At 37.8% G+C, this 25,327-nt stretch overlaps 1 protein-coding gene across 12 annotated transcripts in view; it reads left to right on the top strand.

The window, feature by feature from the left end:
- TENM3 (teneurin transmembrane protein 3) overlaps nt 1-25,327 on the top strand; it is a 763,547-nt gene that overhangs the window by 270,708 nt on the left and 467,512 nt on the right. The gene's annotated exons all lie outside the window — the stretch shown is intronic.

The raw sequence follows: 25,327 nt of genomic DNA, 5'->3' as shown, positions 1-25,327 counted from the left end.
AGCACATTACATATGTATAAATGTATTGTTCCTACCAGTCGTTGAGGGGGTTGGTATACAGGGGTATGTCATACTGCCACTTCTGCTGCCTTCATTGTAGAACTATCACATTCTAGTCACTTATATTGTACATACCGCCACTTCTAAACTTCCATTTCAACCACTGGTTCTTACAACATACAAATCTGTCTTTAGAGAACCCCTTGCAGAGTCCACATGTGATCTAATATATTCAACTCAGTTTGATGGATTTAGGGCTTCACCAAATATTGATTACACCAAAGTTACATTTCTTGGTAGTGATTGGGGTAAGATACTAGAAGGGACGTGGTGAGTGTAGAAGTAATAATAATAATAATAATAATAATAATAATAATAATAATGAATATAGTATTGTTGTTATTTTCTGCATTTGGTTTGGCCATCACTTTTTCTCTTGATTTAGTAGAGTAATGAATGGGGCAATTCCAAACTGTGCTTAAAGGAGAAATGAAAATGAAATTAGAGAATAAAGCCACCAAGAATGCAAAATGAAAGCTCAGCAGTGGAAGGAGTGGAAGGGACAACAGATGCCCTGAATGATTGTTGACAGAGAAAAGAGAAAAGTCAAAGGAAGCCTTTGTTCCAAATACCAAGGGAGTGAAGCCTATGGAGCAGGGGGAGCTAGCAGTCCCCATATTCAAAGACAACAGATGTGTTAATTCAATTAAAAAGGGTCTGATGTCCTTGAAAATTATTGGAGGTCATTTTTATTATTTTATTAGTTACTTTAGTTTTAGGACTGAGAATTAACTTAAAGTTCTGATTCACAGGAAACAATGTCAGAAAGTTTGGTGTATGTGTTTTGCAAGGGGAGCAAATATTTAACCTGGCAACTAAGTTTACTTTTACATATAAAATCACTTTGGGCATTAAAGGCGATTAAACAGATGGATTTGTGCTTAATGGGTAAATTTCAGATAGATACAATGTAAAAGGAATTATCAGGATTTTAATCAGAAGCTTCTTGGAGGGAGCGTGTTACACTAGCTAAAAGAAGCAAAGGAAATTATTCCCCAGTGTACATGATAGTTATTTTGTATAGTAGGGTCTCAATAATGTGGAAATTGCAAATGCAAGTATGTAATAAACAGAGTATAATTGAATTTTAATTTTTTTTGTCTCCTAGGGACTAATTTTATTGCAAGGTCTACTCTGTCTTTTAGCTAAGTGTCACAAGTTAATCATTATTGTTACTGTAATGTCCTCAAACAGTCTTTTAACATTCTCTCTACATTGGGAGCAGTAATTAGAATTGTTCCAGTATCTGATGGCTGCACGGCATTGGCAAGTTTCCTTGATTAGGCACCAACGTCCAATTTAAAGAGATACATAGACGGTATCATTAAAATGGGATTTTGAATATTTTGTGAATTTAAATATAATTGATCTTCACTTCTTAATGTCTAGTTATGATTATATTTGTTTTGTTTATTAAATGTACTGATTGGCTCCTCCTCCTATATTAATGGAGTGCAGTACCTATGCTTACCATCAGTGGTCACTGTTGCATTTCCTGTTTCTAGAAAGCATTTGGCTGATGACTAATTCACTCCATAAACAAAACTCTCATTGTTGCAGTTAATCAATGAACAAATTAGGGCATTAATAGATGAAAACTGGATCATGCATCCCTTTTTTAACACACTACAGAGCATTTATGTTCCAGCAGATAGGTGGGAATAAACTTGTTAAGAATAATGTATTAATGTGTTATAAATGTAATGTGGTTGTCAAGTGTTCAATACCACATGCGAATAGCATTATTAATGCACTTAAGGTGGCTTTCAGTGAGAATGTGGTTTTATGTTTTGTAAGAAACATGTTACATGCTGCCTTCTGTAGCTTAGAGGAGATATTTCAGAGACTGGAACTTAAATAGCCAGTGACGTTTGACGTAAAGTCTTGGGGCTAGATTTAGTAAACTGCGGGTTTGAAAAAGTGAAGATGTTGCCTATAGCAACCAATCAGACTCTAACTGTCATTTATTTAGTGCATTCTGCAAAATGACAGCTAGAATCTGATTGGTTGCTATTGGCAACATCTTCACTTTTTCAAACCCGCAGTTTAGTAAATATACCCCTTGGAGTTTCAGGGACTAATTTTTACGCAATAATAAAATGATACCATATAATATCATATAATTAGTTCCACATTTCATGCATGCAGTGGCTTTGTCTGGAATATGATATCGCCCATGTTATAACCTGTAAAATTAGTACCCACTTAAGCATACCTCCCAACTGTCTCAATTTAAGGCGACTGTCCCACCATTTTTGGCACATACCTCCAGGAGACATGTGACCGGTCACCTCCAGTCCATGCAGCAATTCACGGCTGTTTTAAGGAGAGGGGTGGATGAGTGAGGACGGGCTAGCACTTAAGAAGTGCTAGGTGCGCCCCATTTTGGAGTTGGTATTTCCGTGTCCAAACTTGGACACAGCAAACACTGGAAGGTATGTCTAATCCCGGGCACCTATGCCACACTTCTACCCACATATAACCCATTACCACACTGTGTTAGACTTCCACACTATAGTATATTATGTTGTACTGTAAATCCATGCATGCATCTTATTATTACTAAATTGTCATGTGTACATATTTACAAGTTCAAATACATACGCTGAAATATTATCCGTTTGCAGTTAGCCGTGTCCGTTCTGTACTTCCCAATGCTTGTAACTATTGAAGATAAACAAGCATGTCCTTCATAAGCTTCTACCCGTCCTCCCTTGTCAAGGTTTTCACCAAAATGGAACATAAACTACTTTGTGGGCTTATGGTACTTTGCAGGATCAGCAGATTTTATTACTGTGTGTACAAACTGGTATTACTCTTATTAAAATGCTGTGACTGTAGTCTTCTTTCCCTAAACATCTCTCTGTTCCAAGTACTTTATGCTGTTCTTAAATGATGCAGTGGTATATTGCCTTCTCTAGAAAGGAAAATATTTTCATTGCACAGTCATCCATAGTATGACAGGACCAAAAAAGCATATATTTAAGACTTGTAATGAAGTAAAAATGTCTTTCTCTAAACTTCAATTCCAAACAACTGAACTCTTTTATTAGTATCGAGGGATAGTCTTTCAAATCATTGCCCATGTTAGCAAATCCTTAGATCTTCTGGTTATTAGACAAAACTCAGAGCAGACTTAAAATTGATTCTCTTAGGTGATATAACTTCTTGAAAATCCAAGCCAGCTATATGATTATTAAAAAGTAATGGTATCCCGTCATGTGGAACAGCCTCTTGCTTTTTATATTTTTCAACACAAATGATTCTGCTTCTGGTATTCTATGCACGAGGTTTATCTTCTAGTCATTTACTATAATAGTTTTGTATATTATACTGTGCTTTTTTTTATAATATAGAATTTAATTTAAATTATATTACATTATTTATATAATATTAATTATATAATATTCGTTATATTTATATTACCTTTTAAATGCAGTTAAAAGTGACGTTTGCTTTAATAAAAGTTCTTACATTTGACAGTGTCACACATGCAATGTCATGAGATTTAAAAGTCTTAGCTGGACCGGCGACTTACACAAAACTTGTAGATCTCTGTGATATCTGTGGATGGATTCTCGGGCATGTCAAAGTGAAAAGAGATGGTTTCCACTGGCAAATTGGGGGAAAGATGGAGAAGTAGACAGTCCGTGACAACTATTATTAGTGTGTTGTATATTTTATTGGTAGGAGGTTGCTGTTTTTGCACTATTACACATTCGCGCATAATAAAAGCATGTGTAATGAACAGTTTATTGAGTACATACTTGCAGACAGACAGATTTCAAGAGCTCAGTACTCTACAACTACAGACTATTCAAAGCATACTTGTCAATCTATGAACACTCCCCTTTAGTAGATTCAGGAGGAGAGCAAAAATATCAAGTTCGAAAGGGGGTGGAGTGGGGTTGTATTGGCGCCACAAATCACATCTATTTGGCCCTGTGGCTGTGTCATCGCACTGCACAGCCTAAAAGGAGGCAAATCGATTCATTGTGGCTCATTTCTCTAGGAAGTGGGAAAGATTCGGGAGGATGGTCTGTTGTCCTGGGAGTCCTGGGGAGCAACCTGGAATTAGGGAGTCTTTCAAATATTCCAGGAAAGTAAGCAAGTAAATTTCAAAGGATAGGATTACGTTTCAGCAAATATTGTAATTAATATTTCTATTATGTCTCCATCCTTTACGTTTACACCGCCACCATGACTGCTGAATCTGCCTTCTCTATCTATTTGCATATCGGCGCCTCTGAATTATACAGTAAATGCTGTCAGGAAATGGAAAATATATATTTTAACGAACAAATTATTTAAAAAAGAAGCATGTCTGACATAAATATTAAACACGTCATAAAAGGATGAGAAGGCGCACCAGTTTTAAGGATGACAAATCTCATAACGGCAACGCTAAGAAACTTGCTGGAGCCCCTGTTTTGAATACACGTAGCCTTCAAGGTCCCAGACACCAAAAACTCCCAGATGTACAGCGATACTGTGCCTAAATAGTTCAATAATAATAATAATAGGCAATTACATACCTAACAACATTACCAATGGGAAAATCGGTACAATTAGGCCATGTTCCTTTTCTGCAGACCACACCCTCTCTGCCACCAGAAATTGGGCACAAATCACACAAATCCTGACTGTTGGTATGCTTCATCATGTTATATATAAAAATATATATATATATTTTATTTTTATTTTTTTTAGTCATAATATGAACATAATAATGACATAAGTGCACTTTAATAAAGCAAAAACCATTTCATATACCAGGAACAATTTCAGCAAATGTCCCTGTTTTATATAAGTCATCCTGCTTGTAAGCCTCTGGGAAAGAAATCCGTGAGATGTGCAAGGTTTTCAGCATCATGCATTTGTTTGGTGGAGGAGATAATTTTGGCTAAATCCCAAATATACATTTATACAGTAAGCTTGCCAGACTCTGAGAATTGAATAAGCTGCAATTTTCTAATGGCCTTGATTATTAGACATCCACTGATAAATGCAGCTGTGAGCCTCTCACACTCCTCTTGTCTGACTCTTTGCTGCATACACTCGTACCTTGACTCGTCCTATACAGGCATTTCAATAAAGGAGAGAATATGATGGTGTGTTGGGTAGGCATTTGCAGTCCTACATGTCTGGATCTTGATAACAGAACGTCATAGGCAGCTTATGTATTTTTCATCAAGCTGGAACAATTCTCTTGCAATAAAATAGAAAATATTACAAAATAAATCGGGTTGCAGATACAATGCACAGAGGTGCAACATTTTATATTTACATTCAGTCTGTGTGTTATTTATATGGTCTTCATTCACATATATGTGGAGAAAAATAATGAGGACATTCAGAATAATATTTTCCATTTTCATGTTTTATTATGTTATCTGTGCCTAATTTTTATATTCATACTTTATCTTTTTTAAAAGGCAGAAATTGCTTATTTTTAGAATGTGTAAGTGAAAATAACTCTGAAACACACACAGAAAGTATGATAAATGCTTTAGATTTACAAAACAAGGTTACATCTGGAGGTGTGCTGGTATGCAAATCTGTTTTTAAAATTTATTTATTGCTCTTTTCTTCAAGAACAGTTATAGTAATGGGTTCTAAAAATATATCATAACTCTCTTCTGGAACACAGCATAGATGTGGCATTAATTCCATTAAACATGGTATGATTTACCGTGCATATACATATGAAATATGATCACATTATATGGATTCCTAGGAGAGATATATGGCAATAGTTTTCTTAGGGGGGATGTTTATATATTATTGACACCCATTATGATGTCACTTTCAGTGATTACAAATGTATACATAGGACTTCTGAATCATGGATTAAGGATTAGATCCTGAACTTGGAGTGACCCAAATAGACATTGTAGTTAATTTTTCACTTTGAACTCTTAACCAGGCAATAGAAGAATGGGAGGTTCCTAAATCAACTACACACTAGTTGATGTAATCAAATAGAATATAAGAAAGTCTAGGAGCCAATCCAGCACTATTTATCTCTCAAACACAAATAGAATAATAATAAACAGAAATAAATGTTCTTCATAGCTCCACAATGTTGTAAACAGACACATATATAAAAAGAAAGAGAAAACAACAAGCAAATAATAGTGCAATACTGTATATATGTAGTGTATTCAAATATTAACATTTAATGTAAATCAAATTCTTCTATCTTGTGATCCACGTGTCAGTCATCACTGTGAATAACCTTATACAAAACCCACATATGTTAATACATTAAGCATGTGCTTTTATCAGCCACCATCCAGCGTGTGTCTCTCCTATAGGATACCTACTTACAAGGTGTTTTTTTGAAGTTTTCGTATAGAATAAAATTAAAAGAATTCCTTAGTCTTAATTCCAAGACAGAGACCCAGAGGCAAATGTTTCATGCTGATATTCCAGTGAAACTATAGGGAAAAAAATATACAGAAAAAAATCTAGTGCAATATGTTTACGAATATTTTATTTACACACTAGATATAAACCATTAAAACTTCATAAAAATTCAAAAAAAACATCTGAGAGATTCAGACACTCCTACCAGATACATAGTAAAATCATGTATGTAGTATACAGATGTAGATGCCCGGGATATCATACAACTGATCTCCTATCTAGATGTTACTTCCAATGTAGGATAGTCCTTCTCGCTCATGGTACACTGTCCAACGCGTTTCGATCCTTCAAAGGGATCTTTTTCAAGGTAGACTACCTGAGTTTTATTAATATTCTTGGTACACATGATGTGCACAGATGTGCAAATGTTGTCTGCCTTGCAGAAGTGATTGTGCACTCTTCTTTATCATCCTGAATTACCAAGTACTCCTTCTTCATAGGTGGCACCAAACCATCAGGAAGATAATAATAGGACTGCTGTCCCCTGCTCAGCGCTGCTTAAGCTTACATGGTACATACATCCCTGCAGAATGTATAAATCCTATCCCGTTTCCAAACATATCAGTCCTGTAGTAATCCAATGAGAAATTTACATTATAATAGTAATTAAATGTTCTATTAGTTAAAATAAGAGAGTCTCATTCATGTAATAACTTATTGATCAGTATTGATCAATTGATTGATTGAACCTTGATACTACAGGGAAACAATGTTAATTCTAATGGTGTAATCATTTCTCATAATGTGTCATAGTCTTCACATTGTGTTTGGTGGCTAGTGTGCAATACAGCACCAACAATTTTTAGCAGCTTCCCTTCCCAATATGTTTGTACCGATTTACCTGTTGTAGTGATCAAGCTGTATATAATCTTTTAGAAGACGAGCAATAGTAAGTGGGTCCCAGGTGGGCCTCCAGTTCTGCTCAACCAGCTGCTCAGCAGCTGAAATATCTTTTCTTTTTGAGATTTGATGATGCTTTTTTTTTTTTTTTTGCATTTGACAGGGCATGCCAAGCCTTTGTACTGCCCAGTGCTTATGTTCTAACCCAGAAGAACTTAATAATTTATTAACTGCTACATCTCCTTCGGGATTTGTCTGTGTGATGCTGCCGAGCCATGCAACAAACCCACTATACCCCCAAAAAGACATTCTCAGTAATTCATCCTTAGGAATAATAAAAAAAAATGAAAAAAGACCTTTTCTGTTTCCCAGACTCTGTCCTTAGAGATCTATTTATGTCTTACCTGGTTAGCTATCATAGGCTGTGCTTCTTTATAAAATACAGTCTGATTGCTACATAAGTTTTGAGCTTACCAGACTAAAGCGTACGCTCCATAGTGCATTTTGAAGAAATATGCTTGTAAAGAAGTGGCATCATTTTTATGTGGAAATGCTTTGCTTATTCCGAATTGGCTAGAATTTTACATGAAAAAGAGTTCAAGGGGAGAATGTACAACTTTAATGGCCCTCTGATCATTGTGCAGGAAACAAGAATCTAGGAAGCTGTCTGCTTGCAAATGGGCTGAAATATGATCATCTTGCATCGTGAAAATATGTTTTCCTTCCACAGCAAATATGTTCTGCCTACTAGTCCTCCCACAGAAAGCTGCCTGAGAGATGAAGTATAACAGTGCTTCTCTCCTGTGTTTTATAACTGACTTATGTTACTTGTGTTGCATTTTGTATGTTCATTGATAGAATGCCTGACTTTATTACTGGTGGAAACGTGCACATCCTGTACATTTAAAAACGCAATAATTAATGCAACCTGGTCTTCTGAACTTATCTTTTGTCACAATACAGAAGTGGAAGTTGCTCAATAAATTTATAGGTTCATAGCAGGTGCTTGAAAGGGTGGGGTTATCCTGAAAGGAGCAGGCACAAACACTGATGTTTGTGTCACTTCATGCAATTACATTAAATTTAGGGACCATCACCTCTTAGGACTTAATTCTGATTTTTTTTTTTATAATTGTGCCCAGGTTGCCTATATTGATGTTTCAGCAAATGCTGATAAGATGTTGGGAAATGTAGTCATCTGCAGGTGTATGAGCAAGAATTGTATTGGCTGTTTTTGTTTTATATTTAAAGAATGTTTTATTTACAGCAAGGGGTAAAATACAATAAACATATAATCTATAGACATATACAGTTCATACAAACATTCGTATTCAAACCCATGAAAGGATGTTTGTTTTTTAGAGCAGCATCCACTTAAAAATCTCAAATAATCCACTAATAAAAATGGTGGATAAGGGGATGTTGCCTACAAGGGTGGACGAGGGGGTGGGAAAGGAAAGATATAAAGAGGGTGAGGGAATCCTTATTGTGGGTTAGAGATAAAGCATATTTGACTACTTTTAGAGGCAGCTGTCCGGGAGGGGGTCCGTCAAGGGGGCGTGGGCACGAGTGGTGCACAGTTAGGCTCCGCCCCATTAAGGCCATTTTAGCCAATCACAGCAGGGAGCGGGGTCAAGATGGCACGTTTAGCCCCGCCATCTTCAACAGCAGCGACTTCTGGATCCTGGATTTTTGCCTGCGCTCTCGGGAGTCCGGGAGAACTCCCAAAAATTCAGGAGTCTCCCGGACATTCCGGGAGAGCAGGCAACTATGAGATAAAAGTTTGAGGTCTATGTGGAGCCAGGTTAGGAGGAGTTTCTGTTAAATATTAACCATAACATCCAGTCTGAGCAAATTTGTGTGTGTGTTATCGTTAAGTTAAGCTGTCATTTTTTCCCGCTTTACTCTTTGTGGTTTCTGTGCACGACCCAGCATCCAGATGACAGTTCAGAGCACATCTCCCTTGTCCTTCTACGCAGCCACTGAGTGGAATGATAACCCCATAGAAGAGCCTGATTATGACACCATGGGGCCCTAGCCAGTATAATGGTTTGGGCCTCCTTCTACCTCCACCTTTTTGTAAAAGAAAAAAAAAAAGCACATAAAAATGGGGTAAGGTAATCGTCCCCTCAGGGCTTGCTGAGCCCTAAGTGGGAACTAAGGTTGCCTAAAGGATGATTTGGCTCACCCTACTTGTTTTATTATTATACTGAATGAAATTCAATTCAACACTACCACAACAATAACTCGATAGACCAACTAAACTCATGTACAGGACGCTTTAGTCACTCATTAGAATAAAGGACACTTTAACAACACTTAATATTTCTATTTTTTATTCATACATGCCTCTCTCATAAAGGCTCATTTGATATTGTGCCCACTGAAGGCTGGTTTTGTTTTGAGTACCGCTAAACCCACTGCAGATTACTAGGACTGTCAGTTTTACTCTGCACCTCGTCGTGCTCTGCAGCTATTTGAACTGCAATGAAAGCAGTTTTCTTGTCACAACATTACATACAGACATAATACTTAAACTATGTTTCGTCCAAGGATCACAGGCTATATTTGGAGTTCTGGTCAGTTTTTCAAGCCTTTTATATGTATCCGAACAGCACTAATATCTATATCTCAGAAAGAATTAATTTTTGAATTTTCCAACGTTTTAGAGTGAGACAAAAATATAGTAATAAAACACCTATTGTATGTTAAAACCTAATGCATGTAAAATTGATACACATTTGTCTAAACTGGTTTACATCAGTTCTACATTTGAGCCTTCAACTACCATGATAACTACTGATAAGTAGTCATTGTTGATACTGAAAAGACATTTCCACGATAATGGACTTTTTGTTTCTAATTCAAGATCTAAACCAGTAAAAGATGAGTAAAGGCCCGTGCAGTGTACAATCCTGCTAATAATTCATTTTATTTATTCATCTAAGTGGCTTTGGATGTGGAAGAGACTTTCATAGTAATCTGTCAGCATCCTGAAAGCAAACTGTAAGTAGGGCTTCCCCCTATACATCAAGGGGTCCCACAGCCTCATGGAAGGAAGGGCTCTGCTTTTTAAAATAAAAAAAATGACAGTTTTAAAAAATATATGTGAAACACTTAGTTAAAAAAACATTTGTGCTTTGATGGTAAACATATATGACACAAATGTAAGTCACTTTTGTTTTGTCCTGTTGCCCTAGTACCAGTGTAAAGGGAAATTGGCAGATAATATTCTCTTCTGTGAAAAATAAATATCACTATCTGCATATAATATTATTTTATACAAAAAAAAAATGTTTCTACTGTCCATCCGAGCTTAGCATTACTTTATCATTGCAGATAGGTAATAATCTTTATTGACTCGTAACATTCTTCAAACGTATTCAGAGGATAGTCTGAATTCTCAAACTGTCATCCAAGGTACTTTGCTAATGTGGCATTGATCTATCTACAAATCCAAAACTGAGGTAGAAGACAGAGAAATATTGGCTCTAGGATACAGTAGAGGCTAGCAAGATAAATCATTTAGGATGTCTTTTTGCAAGTTTGAGGTCACAATTCATTCATCTTGTTAACTTTGCTATATCCCTTTAGTGGCTTCAATTGCTGGATTAAATATTGAATGGTGGCAGATCATTCAATATGTGGGTCCTCGTGCTTTGGCAGTGTCAGGGTTTTCAAGCTGAGAGGGGAACGGTGCACATACACGATGCCAAAAGTAATCTTGCTGATGATCTGTTCTGAAGGATTAATCCCACAACAATATTATCAGGCAATTCTCAGCACATTGTCTCATCCCTGATATGACACCAGAAACAAATGGATAGACTAAGCATTTAAGAATGCCAGAATAAATCTGACGTCTTTCAAATCAACAAGTACCAAAACAATTACCCACTTGTTCCTAAATCTGGAAAGCCATTGTGTATTCCACTTATTTTAAAAAGGAGAATTATCGGCATTAAAAGACTAAGCTAAATAAAGATATGACATTTTCTTATATGAAGCACAAAGATAAAATACATTGTTCATGGTTACCCTGTTGAACCTTTTTTTCAGCTTTGTAGAACAGATATAAAATAAGCATTTCCACTCCCATCTCTCAGAAATAGTTGTAGCCGTACCTCCTGCGCAGTAGTTAACTTGATTCTGATATTGGAAAAAGATAACAAATGATAAAACAAAGCATGGCACGGGCAACACCCCTGTGCAGGGCATAACAGTGAATCGCCCGCTAGAGGCGGAGCTAGACTTTTTTTCTGGGTGGGAGGGGGGATTTAGCATAGACACGACCCCTCCATTTTGATTGGCTGACTCCAGTTGGCCCTGTCCCCACCCGTGATTGGCCACACCCACTCCCCGATTTGATCGACAAAGGGGACACAATTTTTATTGATTGCCCCGATCGTCCTGTCCCCCCCACGCCCCCCAGATCCGCTGCCACATAGCAGAATCTGGTTAGGGGTCCAGCGATGGTGTTCTCACCTCCCAGGCCTCTTACTGCTCTTAATATGCCCAGTCTGGTGCATGCTCCTAGTGTGCATGCGCCAGTGCGAGGTGAATGTGGGCCTCGGAGGTGGGGGTGACCTGGCATTGCCCCATAGCTACCTGCACCCATCGTAGTTCCTCTCCTGCCCCTGTGTATGAATTCACTAATATGTAGCCTGCACAGTGCATGTATGTTACACAGGAGACTGAAAACGGAATTACCCCAGAGTGATTCAGAAAAGAGAAGCACGATAAATGTCTCCTAACATTTCGTTATGTCGGCTTTCTCTAAAGGATAGAAATTACAATATCATGCTAGACACAAACACATCTGTTACTTCGGGAATGTTATTTAGTCCAATAATAAAGGGGCATTAATATTTATTAAAATCCAAATTGGCTCTACTTACTGTTTAAGATAACTTATATGTTCATGCTGTAACAGAAGGGTATCCTTAGAGGGATTTCATAATATACCTCTTGATGAAAGTACTTATTAATGTTCTGCTGTTTAAGAATGGGAACACCATACAAAACTCATTTAAAACTACCATTTAGTATTAACAGCAATAAACATAGCAGAGCTGTATTCAGACCTGAGCAGTTAATTACATAGGAGACCAGCTGAACTTTAACCTGACAAATGAAGAAAAAGGCTGAGTCCATCTGCTTCAGTTACCCAAATATCCTGTTGGGTACAATAAAAAATATTTTTTTTTTTACACATTTACTGTAGTTTGTATTATTTATTCAATAAAGGTATGTAGTTACAACCTCATTTTCTTTTATAACAAAATTTTGATTAAGTAGGCACCAGAAGACCAATAAAGGATACAAATTTAACTAGCACATCATTTTTACATTCAATAATGATCACACTTACAATACTAGTAATACTGAACAAAAACAAGAGGGACTCAACAGAATAGTCAGACACTCTTGATTGTTTCAATCTAATGATAAGCGTTCTCAGCCACAATGGAGCCTTGTTCTGCTTAATAAAATATTCATTTTAACTGGTGGTTTTAATTAGTTTTCGTTCGTTTACCTCAACATCCCATTATATAGGCTTCTCCCTACTGTCTAATAGCTAAAGTGCCGTCCATTACTTTTTACTCCATCCTTTGTTGCTGAAATTATGTTTTATGAGTACGTGTATGTGTACATTTGTGTCAATTTATGTGTATTGTGTTTGTGTGCATGTGTAGTAAATTATGTGTATGTGTGTGTAAAAGTGTAGTCATTTATGTGTAAGTATGTGCGTGTACATGTGTAGTAACTTATATGTGTGTATACATATATAGTAGTGTACGTGTGTGTACATGTGTAGTAACTTGTGTGTACATGTGTGTGTACAAATATAGTAATGTATGTGTACGTGTTTGTGTACATGTATAGTAATATATGTGTACGTAAGTGTGTTTGTAAATGTGTACATGTGTAGTAATTTATTTGTACATGTGTGTGTGCATATATAGTAATATAGATGTACGTGTGTGTACATGTGTAGTACACCTACCATAGATTAGTGGTAAAGTTTGGCAGCTATGATGAATATACACATTGTTAATGGGTTATAGATATGAATGAAGTGACCCATAGACCTTTAATTATAGCTTCAAATATATACATTTTCATTTTAGCCTTTATTCCCTATTGGTAAGTAAGATTTACATCTCTGACCCACTTTTCTAGAAATGTTCAGTAACGCATACAGCATATTCTAAGTTTTGTCATTTATAAATATAAGTGGCATCTGCCAACACTACTTGCTATAGCAAAGTGATTTGAAATATAATTCATATATTCCAATAAAACACAGCACCCTAAGGCCAAATTGTCATGAAATATAGGAGATTGCATGCTTGGCTTTACTAGTATGAACGATTAGAAAATGTATTTCCCATACATGGGAGTAACATTGTGGTTTTTTAAGCTCGATAATATGTGCAAAAACATTTTAATTTCAAAATAAATGTGATCTTACAGTGTTCCTTAAAGCATATATTCTCTTATCCACCACTAATTGTCACTCTATGTATGCACGGTAGTGTTGCCATATTTCAATCCTTCCTTCTGCTGCTGTAAACCTTACATTGGCTCCAATAGCACTTTGTACCAGACTGGCAGTAAAATACCGTGCAGATGGCAAGCTTAGTGAGGATATATATTACAGATTAAGATAGTGAAGAAGGAGTGTCGACTTGTGCTCTCTTTGTAGTTTTGGTATCTTTGTTTAGCCGTATAGTGGGATTCATTGGTCTGCCTTTATGTACTCATTAAATAATGAATTTAAAATGTTACTGTGTCAATGATAGGTGTGCATTTTGGTTACATTGTAATGTATTTCTCAAAATGAAAAAGAATCATTTAAAAAAATACAACACCATGACACAGATAATGACAGCCTCACTGAGCTATTTTCTTTGTATGTGTGTCCAAAGTTAAGTGAACACTTCATAAAGGCCATAGTGTAAGCTGCGTTACTCATGCCACAGCCAAGCTTAATTATTCCCTTTCTGAAATGTTCTACATGGCCATTGCATCAGAAATATACATGTAAAATAACTGACATAAAGTTATTCTGCGTACTGGTCACACTGTATATTGGTACTTCAGTGTGTGTGCGCTGAAATAACCAGTGTACAGCAAATGAACTATCAGTACCTGTCGGAATAATTCACATTGCATTGCAAAATGAGAACAATGTACTGTATTTATAGTACAATTAGCAGTGAAGATAAAAAGACAGCAGCTGAGGAGATCCCTGCTCAGATGGACCTCAATCTGTTAGAATGGAGAAGAAATACAAGGAGCTCCTTGTAGCCATCCCTGTAGGATGGAGTCAGCAATAAAACAGACTGGAAAAGTACGACGTGCTCTCTGCTAGGCAAAGTCTACTGAAGTGAATGACTGCAGAAAGTGCAAAATATGTTCAGGTTACACACACTGGTCCAATGTTACCTCTAATCTGGAAAGAGAAGCTTTAAAAGGGCAAGTTAGTGACAACACCACCCTGACGGCCTGTACTTACAATCTGCGGGCTGTACTTACAGTCTTCGGGCTGTACTTACAATCTGCGGGCTGTACTTACAATCTGCGGCCTGTACTTACAGTCTTCGGGCTGTACTTACAATCTGCGGGCTGTACTTACAGTCTTCGAGCTGTACTTACAATCTGCGGCCTGTGCTTACAGTCTTCGGGCTGTACTTACAATCTGCGGGCTGTACTTACAGTCTTCGGGCTGTACTTACAATCTGCGGGCTGTACTTACAGTCTTCGGGCTGTACTTACAATCTGCGGGCTGTACTTACAGTCTTCGGGCTGTACTTACAATCTGCGGGCTGTATTTACAATCTGCGGGCTGTACTTACAGTCTGCGGGCTGTACTTACAGTCTTCGGGCTCTACTTACAATCTGCGGGCTGTATTTACAATCTGCGGGCTGTACTTACAATCTGCGGGCTGTATTTACAATCTGCGGGCTGTACTTACAGTCTTCGGGCTGTACTTACAATCTGCGGCCTGTACTTACAGTCTTCGGGCTGTACTTACAATCTGCGGGCTGTACTTACAGTCTTCGGGCTGTACTTACAATCTGCGGGCTGTACTTACAGTCTTCGGGCTGTACTTACAATCTGCGGGCTGTACTTACAGTCTTTGGGCTGTACTTACAATCTGCGGGCTGTATTTACAATCTGCGGGCTGTACTTACAGTCTGCGGGCTGTACTTACAGTCTTCGGGCTGTACTTACAATCTGCGGGCTGTACTTACAGTCTTCGGGCTGTACTTACAATCTGCGGGCTGTACTTACAGTCTTCGGGCTGTACTTACAATCTGCGGGCTGTATTTACAATCTGCGGGCTGTACTTACAGTCTGCGGGCTGTACTTACAGTCTTCGGGCTACACTTACAATCTGCGGGCTGTACTTACAGTCTTCGGGCTGTACTTACAATCTGCGGGCTGTACTTACAATCTGCGGGCTGTACTTACAGTCTTCGGGCTGTACTTACAATCTGCGGGCTGTATTTACAATCTGCGGGCTGTATTTACAATCTGCGGGCTGTACTTACAATCTGCGGGCTGTACTTACAGTCTTCGGGCTGTACTTACAATCTGCGGGCTGTACTTACAGTCTTCGGGCTGTATTTACAATCTGCGGGCTGTATTTACAATCTGCGGGCTGTACTTACAGTCTGCGGGCTGCACTTACAGTCTTCGGGCTGCACTTACAATCTGCGGGCTGTACTTACAGTCTTCGGGCTGTACTTACAATCTGCGGGCTGTACTTACAATCTGCGGGCTGTACTTACAGTCTTCGGGCTGTACTTACAATCTGCGGGCTGTACTTACAATCTGCGGGCTGTACTTACAGTCTTCGGGCTGTACTTACAATCTGCGGGCTGTACTTACAGTCTTCGGGCTGTACTTACAATCTGCGGGCTGTACTTACAGTCTTCGGGCTGTACTTACAATCTGCGGGCTGTACTTACAGTCTGCGGGCTGTACTTACAGTCTTCGGGCTACACTTACAATCTGCGGGCTGTACTTACAGTCTTCGGGCTGCACTTACAATCTGCGGGCTGTACTTACAGTCTTCGGGCTGTACTTACAATCTTCGGGCTGTACTTACAATCTGCGGGCTGTACTTACAATCTGCGGGCTGTATTTACAATCTGCTGGCTGTACTTACAATCTGTGCGCTGTACTCACAATCTGTGGGGTGTATTTACAATCTGCGGGTTGTATTTACAATCTGCGGGCTGTACTTACAATCTGCGGTGTGCATTTACAATCTGCGGTGTGTATTTACAATCTGTGTGCTGTACTTACAATCTGTGTGCTGTACTTACAATCTGTGGGCTGTACTTACAATCTGCGGGTTGTATTTACAATCTGCGGGCTGTACTTACAATCTGCGGGTTGTATTTACAATCTGCGGGCTGTACTTACAATCTGCGGGGTGTACTTACAATCTGCGGGCTGTATTTACATTCTGTGGGCTGTACTTACAATCTGTGGGCTGTACTTACAATCTGCGCGCTGTACTTACAATCTGCGGGGTGTATTTACAATCTGTTGGCTGTACTTACAGTCTGCAGGCTGTACTTACAATCTGTGGGCTGTACTGACAATTTGCAGGGTCTTTTTTTGATAGTTAAGTTTTTAACACAATCGTTTCCAGATTCCTCAGATTAGATAGAATAGTGCACATGACCTCTCCGGCATTTAGAGGAGCCAAACACCTACTGCATTAAGGCAAAATCTGTGATGGGACCTCTTTTATTCCAGAGGAATCTTTCCATTCACCCCTCTGACCATGTGTGTGAGATTGTGTGTATATCTATCTATCTATCTATCTATGCATATATATATATATATATATATATATATATATATATATATATATATATATATATATATATATATAAACATCATCATCATCATCATTTATTTATATAGCGCCAGCAAATCCCGTAGCGCTTTACAATTGGGAACAAACATTAATAAGACAATACTGGGTAATACATACAGACAGAGAGGTAAGAGAACCCTGCTGGCAAGCTTACAATCTATGGGATACATATACCTAAATTCACATATATATATATATATATATAGACACAGACATTAGTACAAATAATAGAAATATTATTCTCATTTTTTATATTTTCTCGCTTGATTTTTTGTAAAAAACCTCAACTTTCCTCCTTTAGATTATTTTACTCCACAGGTTCAGATATTTTCGTGCTTATTTCTGATCATGCATCTCATCACTTCCACTCCGTCCAGCTTCTATATGGTGTTCCTTTCTGTGGCTGATATCTTCATGATTTATGGGCTGTGCCTTCAGGGATGCTGGACTGCTCATTGTCTGTCATACACACACTCTGCATCATCTGCTGACGGAAACACCTCTAGTTCATTCTCTCTTTATTTTTACCTCATGGTCAAGTCCTGTAAACGGTTACACTTTCAATAGGAATAGCAAAATGTTATTGTATATGAACGCTTCAGTAGATGTTTTACCTCCTAATATTTGTTTACCATAAGCTTAATGCATAGTGCTTGCTGCATCCCTTATCTCTGTCTATAGGTGACTATATATATATATATATATATATATATATATATATATATATATATATATATATATATATACAGTATAGCTGCATGGAGATGTTTTTCTGGTGCGTTTCCTGTACTCTGTTGCTTAGTTTAGTGTTCACCTCTTCATTTGTTTAGACATCTTGAGGGCAATGAGGGGGTTTACATTTGCACTTTTTGCTTTATGTGAAAGCTCATAATGACTGCAGGAATAATTCACTAAGCAGTAAAGGCCGCGGAGGTTTACCGCTGGAACACTCTGGCAATAACCATTCTTTGTTTATGTTCTATAAAAGACTCCACTTGTCTCTCTCACTCACCTTCTGTGCGACTTTCCCCAGCATCCATGTTTTTTTTCTAGATGAGCTCAGTATTGGGAGCCATATTGCTCTAATTTACATAAAAGAACCAAATTGGCTGAGAGTTTTGTCAAGGATTTATAAGCAATGTTTTATTTTCATTTTGGGGATGATATCGATTCACTTCAAAAGGAAATTATTGGCAGTCTAGCATCTTGGCTCAGAGATGTGAGCCTGTTTTAAACATTTAACATGCAAACGCTTATTACTGTAACCACAAACAGGGCATGGATTTAAAGGCCTGTTTAACAACATATTGTAGATTTGTTATAAAGGTGCAACACTTGATCATGGAGCCTGATGTCTTATTTTCCACTCTATCACGTGATAAAAAAAAAATAATCTTCAATTAAATTGTGTATATATATATATATATATATATATATGACCGGATTCCCATTCTGGGAGAGGGGGCAAGTATGTATATATCATATATTATATACATATATATATATATATATATATACAAGTTAACCCGTGCATGATACTCATGCATTCTAGTCAAATCAAGCTACTTAAGGTGTTAAAAAGGTTATTGTCATGCATTTGGGCCTAGCCCAGGCCTCCTCAGGGGAAGAGCGTTACTTCACGATGTAAGCGCCCTTTTTTAACGTGGTTTTGTCCACATGTCACCACCTCATCATTCTTCTCCATCACCTCATCCTTCATTTTCATCGCCACATCTATCCAGACACAGGGATCTCTCTCAGCGGTCCTGAGTATCACACTCCTCTCACTCTGTCACCCCCGGCAACCACCTACCACTCCCCACTGTCACTTCTCCTTCAAGAAATATATATATATATATTTTTTTTAAATGTTTATAAACACTTTTAACAATTAACAAATTAAATTAACAGATTAAAAACATCTTAGTATACCAAATTTCAGCAGGTGGCGCTGCAGCTTGGTTTTATTTTTTCCACACACACAGACAGACTAACACACGCCACTAGGCATTTATATTATATATATATATATATATATATATATATATATATATATATATGTATGTATACATAGATATGTATGTATATGTATATATATATATATATATATATATATATATATATATTGTTATTCTCAAGCTGCTCTGGATACCGTGCTAGCCATATATTGAAGAGAAGGCCATATTTCAGCCATTATTTTTGTCCCTTAATTTGTTTGCCGGTGGCATTTTATGTAAATTTTAGAGAATAGAAATATTCAGCAGGCATTCTAGTCGTTTCAAGTGAAAGATATACTTTGTAGTGTATCTACTGTATCTTCAGGTACACAAATGAATATCAACATTTAAAATGGTCTTCAACCAGATTAATTCAATTTATTGGCTTGTGCAAGTCCTCTTGCAGTACTTACATGGCATTGTTACCTTCCTTCCTTTTGTACTTTTTAGCCTTACTTTCATATGCTCAGGTATTTATGTGCGACACAAAGCTGATCTCAGGATGAATGGCATTCAATGCAGAGACCCGGATGACTAATGAGAAGCCCAGGGCCGTAACTAAGGGTTGTGCGATAGGGGCGACCATCCAGGGCAAAATGCTGAAGGGGGGGGCGCAGTTTATGAATATTATTGGCTCATTTGGTTAAAATTGAGGGCTAAGGGCTAGATTTACTAAGCTGCAGGTTTGAAAAACTGGGATGTTGCCTATAGCAACCAATCAGATTCTAGCTGTCATTTTGTAGAATGTACTAAATAAATGAAAGTTAAATCTGATTGGTTGCTATAGGCAACATCCCCACTTTTTCAAACCCGCAGCTTAGTAAATCTAGCCCTAAGGGGGCAGAATTTTTATTTCTCAGCACAGGCGCTTAAACTTTAAGTTACGGCTCTGGAGAAGCCCTTGCAGTTCTACCCCTCTTCAAAACATCACAAAGCCCCATTTTTTTAAGAAGTGAGACTAACCATGGAGCCTAGGGGACAAATAGCTGCACAGAGCAGCACCTCAATCTCCTGGATGAATCATAGCTATAATGCCTCTCTCCCTCCCTAGGTCATAGTGCAGCTTTAGCGAAAATTAAGTGGAAAAGTCAATTTAACACCACAATGAAATATCTTTGTTGTTTTCTCTTTAAAAATAAAGATCACCATTTATCATAGTTCCCTCATGCCCAAACGGACAACAAACTTTTAATAATACAAATATTGTTGTGATATTTTAACAGGTCAACATACAGCATTGCTCTTGTTTACCAAGCGATTTTTGTTTGTGAGAAGCCAAAAAATAAGGTCACAGCCCTAACCACTACTGACGGCTTATCTTTTAAAGGCAGCCAAGATAAAAGCGTGAAGTGCAACATGAAATATTAGTAGAGAATATTTGCCAACAGTCAGAAGATTAAAATAGACTGATGGGTGTAGTGTTAGACTGGCAGCTTCAAAAAATGCAGCAAACGTTTGGCAGAGTTACACTGGGCACACATCAAGGGCTAGATTTACTAAACTGCGGGTTTGGAAAAGTGGAGATGTTGCCTACAACAACCAATCAGATTCTAGCTGTCATTTATTTAGTGCATTCTACAAAATGACAGCTAGTATCTGATTGGTTGCTATAGGCAACATCTCCATTTTTTTTCAAACCCCCAGTTTAGTAAATATACCCCCAAGATTCACTGTTGACCTGTTAAATCTGCTAGTCTATTTCTCCAAGTGATATCATCACTGATATTTATTATGACTATCAAGCACACAGTGGCTGATCTCATAATTTGTGAAGCTGAAAAGGAGTATTGTAACAAAATATCCCTTATTTTAATATTTTACTTTATAAAGAGATAAATAACATTGCATGGACCTATGTCAAAATGCAGCCTTTAATCTGGGAGGGAAGAAGTCAGTATATGCCACTTTTAGTATATGCCATCTTTCCTAAGGAACCTAAAACAAGTACTGCACTATCATGCTTCTGTGCAATTATGGAATTCTTTTCAACATCACACACTGCCCTTTGATACACATAGAACTGACCATAAAGGTGTTCACAGGTCAGCCTTGTGCAGGAGTGTGGCCAGATTGAAGACATGTACAGGACACAAAATATAGAGTAGTCAGCAGGGCCGTCTTTCCCATTGGGCACAATGGGCAGGTGCCCGGGGGCCCTGCAGCCCAGGGGGGCCCGTCGGAGGCAGCACAAAAAAAAACAACCTGAAAAAAAAAAGAAGACAATACTTACCTTGCGGTCAGCTGGCGATCCAGCTCCCTCCATGGTCTCCTCCTCCGTACGGCGCTCGCAGTGCATGTCGGGCGTCATCACGCCCACCCGACATCCATTGCGGAGCGCAACGGAGGAGGAGACCATGGAGGGAGCCGAATATATATGGGCTGCAGGGCCCATATATATAATCATTTTTTTTTATATATATGTATATGTATATATAGGGGCCCCGGTGCACTGCTTTGCCCGGGGGCCCAAAATGTTGTTAAGATGGCCCTGGTAGTCAGTGGGATCATTGATCCTGATGTTAGTGTACCCCTGCTGTGATATACACTGCAAAAGAAACAAAGACCTATTTCACCACAAAACTTTAATTTGCTATAAAGGTGAAACACTAAGGGCTAGATTTACTAATCTGCGGGTTTGAAAAAGTGGGGATGTTGCCCATAGCAACCAATCAGATTCTAGCTGTCATTTTGTAAAAGGTACTAAATTAATGAAAGCTAGAATCTGATTGGTTGCTATAGGCAACATCCCCACTTTTTCAAGTGAAAGTGAATTTATGCAATTGCAACTATTTAGACCTGCGAGTTTTTGGCACTTACGACTCCTTACGCCTAAAGAGGCATGACGAGCAGGGAAGGGGTGTTATAACGTAGGTAATGAATAGCCAGGGATTATTCGAGCAATTGTATTTGGATTCAGACTAGGACGTATTCTCATTAACGGCTGAAAAACAGGTTTTATTTGCGGATGGTCCGGAGTCAGATGTACGTAATGGCTATTGATGATGGCGAACACCCAAACTAGCAAACTGCTTGTAAGTAGAAGTTTGTAAATGTGCCACAGACATTTATAGAGACATTAGTAGTTGCTTGGCCATAGATTAGTATTTGCCAAGTGTGTTGTAGGAAAGATAGAAAAAAATATTTTTGTATATTTGTTGGGAAGTTGTTCCTGCTGTATTCGTTTAGGTGTTTCAATGATGTTTATTAGCAGTTCCCTTTGTAGCATATAAAATAAAAGGTTTTTGGACGTGTTCACGAGTTAGACATAGGTGTCTGAGGGGTGTGTCTGTGTCATTTAGTCCTGGACACATCTCCAACTCTAAATACGATGTACATTCACATTCACATATGGGCAACATTTCCATACGCAAGTTACACTTACAGTTGTGTTCCACTGTGACTTAGCCCATAAGTGATTTATTTTTATCTTATTTTATTACCATCTGCTACATGGAAAATGCATTGTTTCTTAGTTCAGAGATCTATATCTATGAAATGGTGGGAATTCCCAACAATCAGGGTAAGGAAATTTATATTAAAAAAGGTAAGTGATTGTTTTCTTTAAAGCAGCAATCCCATGATAAAATTAGATGCATTTTTTTTAAAAATATAAATCACTGTAGAAGGCTATAAGAAGAAGCACGGTTTGTTTATTTAGGATGCTATTGACAATTTATAATTCTGCACAGTTTCCACAGTGTCATGTATATGACATGATATAGTGAGCAGAGACTCTTTGGAACATCCATCTGAGCTCTGTCTGCACTGTAAAATCTTCCTTCTACCCCCTCTGCCATCACATGACATGCTGAGAGTCTGTGTGTGTAAGGGACTGGCAGGGATATTTGTATGCCCTCTAGAGAGATTTTTAAAAGGAGATAATGATTTGTAGCAGTACAGCTAAGAACATGACAATGCATGCTTAAAAGGTACTTAGTGTGCTATTTAAGGATTAAAAAAAAGTCTTCTTTGAGGGATTGCTCCTTTAACATAAGTATTTTTAGCTATTAAAGGAAAATGAAAAGGTGCCATGTTGACAAGAGGAAGAGTGATTTGTGAAGTGTGTTATCTTAGGAATATACCAGTGCTATATTATAAATATGAATATTAGTATACATATATATATTTTTGGGGGGAAATTGTTACCATTTTTTTTACCTTATAAAATAATTGCTAATTGCTGTTAGAGCAATTATATACTTTATTTTTTTTTTACAAATGTTTTATCTGTTTTTGAAATTACAATGATACATTTTGTATTATATTTTTTACATAAATCTATTCATGTTTATCTCTTTGAGATATTAGTTGTTTCTCTTAATTTGAGAAAATGATGCCCATTATGCCGTGTGGGAACAAGAGAGCATATTTATGAATTTGCCAGGGCATGATTTACTAAAGTCTCCAGCTTTACCAGCCCAGAGGATCTGAATTTGCCTCTCACCTGTGTAATAAAGTGGGTTTTGTTCCAGTATCTGATTGGAGAGGAGAACTCAGATCCGCTGAGCTGGTGAATGTTAAAAGCTTTAAATAAATACCCCACAGTGAGGCATCTACCAAATTAACCTCAAAGGTGGGGAGAATCCTCTAATTATCTAATCAGACAGTCATCTTACAGATATAACAATATATAGAGTATAGTATATAAAATGACAGATAAAGATAATAACAGTGACATGAATACAGTTAAGCATAATAGCGCCTCCATGGATGGGCATGAGCTAACAATAATTGTATGAGGCAGCGGAGGGTTCAGCTGAGTACTTGACAAGGTTGTACGAGGAAGGCAGACATGATACATAAGAAGGAAAGTACCGCATGTGACAGCTTACATGCTATATGGAGGGAGTAATGAGACGTGCAATCGGTCAAGAGTGAATGTGGCGAATGGATGAGATAGAAGGAGTGGACGTGAGGGTTTAGGAGATAAAGGAGGCCAGTGAATAGGTGTTTGTGGGGTCAATTTAAGGTTGGTGGAGTGTCTGGTAGGGCAAAGCAAGGCGTTCCATAGGCTGGGAGCAGAGTGGGAGAAGTCTCAGGACGGGCGTGCGGTAAGGTAATGACTATGATGATGATGATGATGACCCTCTACATGGCAGTCATATAAATGTCAAACCCCCGACCATATGACTTGCTATTAGCACTATTTCAAATCAGGAATATTGAGGCTGAGGTGCAAACTTTGTTGTTATAATTGGGATACTTTTGGTACATTTAAAGTACCTTATTTTGCTATAATAACAAAATGAAGCATTTTGAAGCACAGATGGAAAATGTTTCTAAGAATTAGCTAACAATTAGTTTATAACAATGTTCATGTCACATGACCTCCTGTACATCTACTAACATTAGATAAAGCAGCCACAAGCTCAACCCCATTGTTTCACTGACTGTTTCCCATACTCTCTGTAATATACTTGGCATTAATAACATCTCCAGCTATCAAAACTGCAGATATTAAAAGAATAAATGGGATAAAAAACAGACTGTAGTATATATTAATGGGTTTTCAAAACGTATGTCCTCCAAATGTGACATAATAAAACAGCAATGTCTTAAGTATCTAATTCACCTTCAGGTTTCAAATGTTTCACATTGGCAAATTATTTCATGTCTGCCTCACAAGCAGAGACGTAGACAGTGCTCACCCTGTACTGAAGCACCTATTCCTATGACACAGCACTGTAAATACAAACAATTTCTATTAAAATATATTTAAGAAGAGTGATATATTTATTTCAATGATCATTCCTTCAAACTAGATATAGCACTAGAGATAACTAGCAGACTATTTTGCAATTTTGTTACAAAAGTAATTTGGCAGCAGTGAAAGCAAACAAATCTGTAGGCTGATGAGAGGTGGCTTGTGAGCATCTTCTGTGACTGTTCTAAAACCCAGATGTATCCCCCATTCCTTCCATCCTTGCACTTATCTTGGTTATTGATGTTGACATTAGGGTCAGTTTGGTTGCAGCCATTTCTACAAGGTTAACAGAACAACTCAGGAAGCAGATAGTTGATCATGATGTGATTATTTGAGATTTGCATAGCACTAATCTGCCGGTGATTCATAGCCAACCTCGGCTGCATTTCAAG

The sequence above is a fragment of the Mixophyes fleayi genome, chromosome 1, assembly GCF_038048845.1.
Source record: "Mixophyes fleayi isolate aMixFle1 chromosome 1, aMixFle1.hap1, whole genome shotgun sequence".
In the NCBI taxonomy this organism is placed as follows: domain Eukaryota; kingdom Metazoa; phylum Chordata; class Amphibia; order Anura; family Limnodynastidae; genus Mixophyes; species Mixophyes fleayi.
The sequence above is the reverse complement of the archived record's forward strand: the minus strand, read 5'-3'. Positions and strand labels throughout refer to the sequence as shown.